Source organism: Tupaia chinensis, unplaced genomic scaffold (assembly GCF_000334495.1).
Source record: "Tupaia chinensis unplaced genomic scaffold, TupChi_1.0 Scaffold000010_1, whole genome shotgun sequence".
Classification (NCBI taxonomy): Eukaryota; Metazoa; Chordata; class Mammalia; order Scandentia; family Tupaiidae; genus Tupaia; species Tupaia belangeri.
Window position 1 is genome coordinate 224,231 of NW_006159440.1, and position 6,796 is coordinate 231,026.

The 6,796-nt window shown below is 45.0% G+C and overlaps 1 protein-coding gene across 1 annotated transcript in view; it reads right to left on the minus strand.

Annotated features, from left to right (window-relative positions):
• The window catches only part of LOC102469613 (zinc finger protein 783), a gene marked incomplete in the record, with an annotated part of 86,081 nt that overhangs the window by 26,481 nt on the left and 52,804 nt on the right, over positions 1-6,796 (minus strand).

Sequence of the window (6,796 nt, forward strand, 5' to 3'; positions counted from 1 at the left end):
TACACTAAAGACAAAATTCCTCAGCAGGACCTGCAAGACCTAACTCACTTGGCTGTACACCCTAGAAGCTAGATACTGAACGACACGTTGTCCTTAATAAACATTTACTAAATTATACCGACTTTTCCTCCAATAAGAAAATCACTGTGGTTGAAGCTCAAAATTATTGGGTTGTCAGAAAAGTCATGATGCATTTTCTATATTTTTCTATGCAAAATTGTGTCATGACTTCTGATAACCTAATATTAAAACCAACACTTGCGAAGGTGACCTCTGACCCCATCATCCCGCTGTTTCAGTCCTAATCCCTCCCTAAACCTTCATATTCTTTTACACAGACCATCAAGGCTGTTTTTAATTGATATTTTTCATGACAGAGAGATGACAAAAGAGACCAAAGGGAGGGAGACACAGACACCCTGACAGGGTCCTCCAACTATCCCCAGGCTTGGCTGGTAGTGGACACGGGTGGATTACCATGGCACTACCCCTCCCTCCAAGGCCACCGCTCTGACACTGAGACCAAAATGCTGCGAGGAAGTGGCTCCGAAAGCACTGCTGGGGCCCTGGTCTGAAACATGGGACCTAATGAGACCAGCTGGCACACACTGACCCTGACATTCAGCCAGGACTCCAGTTACCCAACTCAGCTGAGGACAGGCCATGCACGACAGAAGTTCAAGTATTCCCACCACAAATCAAGATCAATAAACAGAAGAAAAGACAGCCACCCTCGCAATCAGGAATGAAAATACAACTCAGAGACCACTTTACACCCGTCAGATTGACAAACGTGAGAAAGAAGAGAGGAATGGCATTTGGAGCTGGCCACCAACACTCCTGGAAGGAGTGAGAGGGGCTGATCCCGTGCAGAGAACCCAGCTTACAGGAAATGAATAGCTGTACTATCTGAAGACACAGACAGCAAAGATGATTACTGGTAATGCTCTCTGGAGTATCAAAACCTAGAAATAAGTTAGATGTCTATTACTAAGGGAACTGCTAAATAAATTATGGTACAACTAGAGGTGGCATTATACAACTATAAAAAGAAATAAGGTTCTAGGCTGGCAGGTGGAGGGGTGGTTAAAGGTGCTGGATTCTCACATGGCTGACCATGGTTCGAGTTCCGGACCTAGTGGTTTGCTTTCTCTTTCCCCGTCTCTCTCTCTGTCCAATCAAAAAATAATAAAAAATAATAAAAAAAGGAGTTTAATTCATTAATTAACTGATTGATTGATTTAAAAAAAGAAGTAAGGTTCCTGCAGGTGGAAAAATGGTCAAGGCATTGTACTCCCACATGGCCGACCAAAGTGTGAGTCCAGGATCAGCAGCTTAAAAAATCACGGTGTGGGGACCAGCAGTTGGTGTAATGGCTATGTTGCTGGACTCCCATGTAGTCGACCACAGTTTGAGTCCTGGACCTGGTGGCTTAAATTCATGCTGGGCACATGTGCATGCGTGCCCAAAATCCAGAGAAGAGAATGGAGGAGAAGGGACTGTGGAGTGGCCACCCCCCCCCCCCCCCGGGTTTGATTTCTCACTTTCTGTCTCTCTTTCTCGTGAGCGCACATGCTGGGCTGCCCAGGTGTCGTGGTGGTTAAGGCACTTGACACGCCCAAATGGCCAACTGAGGTTTGGTTCGACCTGGTGGCTTGCTTTCTTGCTTTCCCTCTCTCTCTGTACGTTTATCTTTGGTCAAATTAAAATAAATGAACAAATAAATAAAATTAAATAATTATTTAAAAAAAACACACACACACTCTGGGCACATATATGTGTGTGCCCAAAATCCCCAAGAGAAGGGATTGTGGCATGGCCACAGCCCCGGGGGGTGATTTCTCACTTTTTCTCCTCTTTCTCTCTCTCTCTGGCAAGCACTTGCTCCATATGGCAGAATCTTTTATTTTTTTTTTTTTTTAAAGATTATTGTATTTAACTTTGTTTATTTTAATTTGATCAGAAAGGGACAGAGTGAGAGAAAGAGAGAGAGAGAGAAAGATGAAAAATGAGAAAACTAGGTCCAGGACTAGAACCACAGTCAGCCATGTGGGAATCCAGCGCCCCTAACCACCATGCCACTTGTCAGCCCCATTTTTTTAAAGAGAGCTATAGGACACCTGTGCTGGCAAGAGGCTGAGAGAGACAGAAAGTGAGAAATCACCCCCCAGGGGGGATGGCCATGCCAAAATCCCTTCTCCATTCTCCTGTCAGGATTTTAGGCAGGCATACACAAGTGCTCAGCATGAGTTTCAAGTTGCAGGGTCCGGGACTTGAACTATCACTGACTACATGGGAGTCCAGCACCTTTACCACTATGCCACATGCTGGTCCTGCAAAAATCTTAACAAAATTAAAAAGCGGGGAAAGCAGATTTCATAATGGTTACATCGCTGGTTATAGCCACAGTTCATGTCCCAGACCTAGCTTAAAACTGATGTCGGGCACATGTGCACGCATGCCCAAGATCCCAAGAGAACAGGGGAGAACGGACTATGGGGTGGCCATCCCCCCCGGGGAATGATTACTCACTTTCTGTGTCTCTGGTGAACACAAGTGCCCTATAGTGAAAATCTCTCTTTAAGAAAAGGGGGGGTGGCATAGTAGTTAAGGCACGCAGGACTCCCATGTGGCCAACCGTGGTTAGAGTGAGCCCAGAATCCCAAGGGATGATAGAGGAGGGGACTGTGGCAATGGCCATTTCCCCACCGAGTGATTTCCCACTTTACCTTTCTCTGTCTCTCTCCAGCACCCTATGAAATAATTCTACCTGTATCTATGGCTTGGAAAAATGTTCATTGTATGTTGGTAGGTTAAATAATCCAAATTTCAGAGAAACACACTTATTATGACTGCATTTTCTAAAGAAAACAGGGCCAGCTGGTGGCATGGTAGTTAGGGCAGCTGGATCCCATGTAGCCAACAGCGCAGTTCAAGTCCTGGACTCAACACCTTAAAAAAACGCACTTAATAAGGACCAGTAGTTGGTGCAATGGGTATGTTGCTGGACTCTCATGTAGTCAACTGTGGTTCAAGTCCTGGATATGGTGGCTTAAACTCATATCGGGTGCGAGTGCATGTGTGCCCAAGATCTCAAGAGGAGAATGGAGAAGAAGGGATTGTGGCATGGCCATCCTCCCCGGGGGATGATTTCTCGCTTTCTGTCTCTCTGGTGAGCACATGCGCCCTATCGCAAAAACCTCTCAAAAACCACACTGGGCAGGCCAGTGGCATGGTGGTTAAGGTGCTGGACTCCCACCTGGCCAATCATGGTTTGAGTACAGAATCTAGTGGCTTGCTTTCTCACTTCCATTTCTATCTCTCTCTGTCACTCTCTGGCCAAATTAAAAAGAATAATAATAATAGATGAAATCAGGGGCCAGCAGGTGGCATGATGGTTAAGGGCACTGGACTCCCACATAGCTGACTGTGGTTTGAGTCCCGGACCTGGCAGCTTGCTTTCTCACTTTCTCTCTTTCTCTCACTCATTCATTCTGTCCTCCTCTGATCAAATTAAAATAAATACAGTTGAATAAAATACTTTTTTAAAATGGATGAAATTAAATACATTTTGTTTAATTTAATTTTATTTATTTTGACCAAAGGAGGACAGTGAGTGAGTGAGCGAGAGAGAGAGAGAAAGTGAAAAAGCAAACCACCAGGTCTAGGATTCAAACTGTGATCAGCTATGTGGGAGTCCAGCACCCTCATCCACCATGCCACCTGCCAGCCCGTAAATACAAAATTTTTTTAAAAAAAAGAAGAGGAAGAGAAACACTCTGGGCATGTATGTGTGCATGCCCCAAATCCCAAGAGAAGGGGTTGTGACATGGCCATTCATGCCATTTAGTAAACTTAAGAAAGAAAAGAGACAGAAGACGTATCTGTTTACATTCATTTCAATAGAAAAGTTTTGAAAGTTACTCACCAAAGAACTGTTAGTACAGCTCCCACGCAGGGGGATGAGAGGAAGAGTTTTTAGTCTTTTAATAAAAACTATTGTTTGTTTGACTTTTGAATAATATGCAGTTTTTTATAAGTTTTTTCCCCCTGAAATTCAGAATTTAAAAGTACTCCTAAAATAAAAAACAACACACTAGTCTAGCCAGTGGCATGGTGCTTAAGGCAGCTAGATCTCACATGGCTGAGCACTGCTGGAGTCCCGATGGCTTGAAAAATACTCCCGATGTGTGTGCATTCATGCCCAAAATACCAAGAGAATGGAGGAAAAGAGACTCTGACATAGCCACCCCCCTTGGGGGTTAATTTTTCACTTCCCTCTCTGTCTCTCTCTGGAGAGCACACATGCCCTCCAGTAAAAAATTTAAAAATGTATTAGTATATATACATATGCACACATACATACATATCACCTTTTAAGTTACGTGATTCTGAAGTAGCTGCTATTCTGAAGTCAATTTTTCAATATCAATGGCTTTTTTTCATGTGTTTCCCATGTGTGTGTCCAAAACATGTTCTTTAGCTTTGCATCTTTTAGGACTTTCTACTAATGGAATCATTCTTCAACACCTCCTGGGAATACCCTACTGTAGCAAGTGGCTGTAATCGGTTAATTTTCACTGCTGTGTCATATACCTCACACGGCCACAGGACAGCATAGTTTTCCATTCCACTACTGACATCTCCACGTCTGTCATTACGGAACAGCACTAAGGACAGGACTGACATGCTGCCAAGTGCACACACAAGCAAGTGGCCCCCTCAGGGATAGGCCTAGGAACAGGACACCCACTACCACTGAATGCAGCAGACGATGCCCAATGTTGTGCTTTTATGTTAAAGACCCCCAATCGGGTTTTTCTTTGACCTTTTGTCTCTATGACCTGACTACACATTGACATTATGTACTGACAGACACCAGGATAAAAAACGTCTTCCAGGGAACCAGCAGTTAGCGTAATGGCTATATCGGTGGACTCCCACGTAGTCGACAGCGGTTCGCGCCCCGGACCTGGGACCTTCCAGACCTGTGTTGTCCATTATCAAAGCCACTAGTCAGTCACATATAGCATTTTAAATGAAATTTAAAATTCAGTCCATGTCACACTAATTATACTGCAAGTGTTCAACGGCCTCATGTAACACTGCACTGTAGAGAAGGTGGTCCTGTCATCTCAGGACATTCCAGAGGGTGCACAGCATCCTAAGTCTTCTCTGTTCGATTAAATGCTAAGATTGTATTAAAATCTATTATGACGGTGAATTTTACTCGTAGTTCTGGAATTACTGCTTTGTAGATTGTGAAACTACATTATTACAAGTTAGTAAACTGTGACCTTCACCATTATTTAAGTAGTACTGGCATTCTATATCTACCAAGATCAATATACTTAGCTATCTCTTTTTAAGATTTATTTTAATTTCATCTATTCATTTAATTATTTTAATTTGACCAGAAAGAGACAGAGAGAGAGAGAGAGAAAGTGAGAAAGCAAGCTGCCAGGGAGGCTGGAACCACAGTCGGCCACATGGGAGTCCAGTGCCCTTAACCATCATGCCGCCTGCGGGGCCCCATCTTTCTTCTGACTAGTATGTGCCTAGTTTTTTATATCTTTTTATATTCGACTTTTTTTTTTTTTTTAATTACCAGGGGGCACCCGCACAGCCAGAGACAAAGCAGTTCCAGGCGTAGGCCACACAGGAATTCCCCCTCGGCTCCTCCAGGCCAGCAGGACCCCCTGCTTACACAAGCACTCCTTGCGTCCTCCAGGTCACTGGAGTGAGGACCAAAGTGCTGGGTCCAGCAGGATCCAGCCCTCCCACGTAGGAGCTCACCCACAGCAACCCCACTGCCCTACATCCAACCAGTTCCACAGCCTCAGCTGGACCGCTCATAAACCACAGTTGGAACCTTCCCTCGTCCTGACGATCTACCTAGAGCACTGAGCTCATTTACATTTATTCCTGATTTATTCTGAAGTACTCTTACCTTTCCTACATTACTTACCCCCGTTTACACCTTCTTATCTGCTTAGATGATTTCCTGATGCTAGTACTCCCCCTCCTAATTCGTGAGTTACACGGCCAATTTCTAGTCTCTTGGCAACTATTCTAATAATTAGGGGAAGCATATTTACAAAGACCCGCGAACACTGGAACTTTGATGGCATTCCCTTTCACATCCAGGCTGAATGTACTTTAATCTTGTTCTTAATCCCACAAAAAATTACTACAGTCTTATTCAGTCGGCAACCGCTTGGATCTACGTGAACTTTCACGAATAATCGCACTTTATTTCCAAACGTTCCACTTGGAGCCTCTGGTGGCACTGCGGTTAAGAGCGCTGTTTACTTGGATCCCACATGGCTTGCGGCAATTCAATCCCGGCCCCAGGGGCTTTGGGGCACGCCTGGCTAATGTGCCCCGTGAGTGTGTGCATGCGTGTGTGCGCGTGTGTGCCCAAAATCCTGCTGGAGAAGAAACGAGGCAAAGGGGCTGTGGCGTGACCACGCCCCATGGGGGTTGCTTTCTCTCTCCCTCCCTCTGGCAATCTCGTTTAAAAAAACAATTTCACCTTGAGGGTAATTTTGCTTCTACGTAAAGTGTGCCCTTTAGAGAAAAGGTGTCGTTAGCAAATTGTCAGGTTTTAATGGATCTCTAAAAGCTCTTATTCTACAGCTGAACTGCAGTTTCCGGACTCCAGGACCTTCCTCACACCCACCGGGTGTTTGGATAGTCTGAATGGGGGCGGCTGGGGGAGGGGCAGCGCCCGCAGTTTCACAAACAAAACCCAGCAACTAGGCAGCGGGTCACGCCTGTGCCCCGGGAGCCGCAG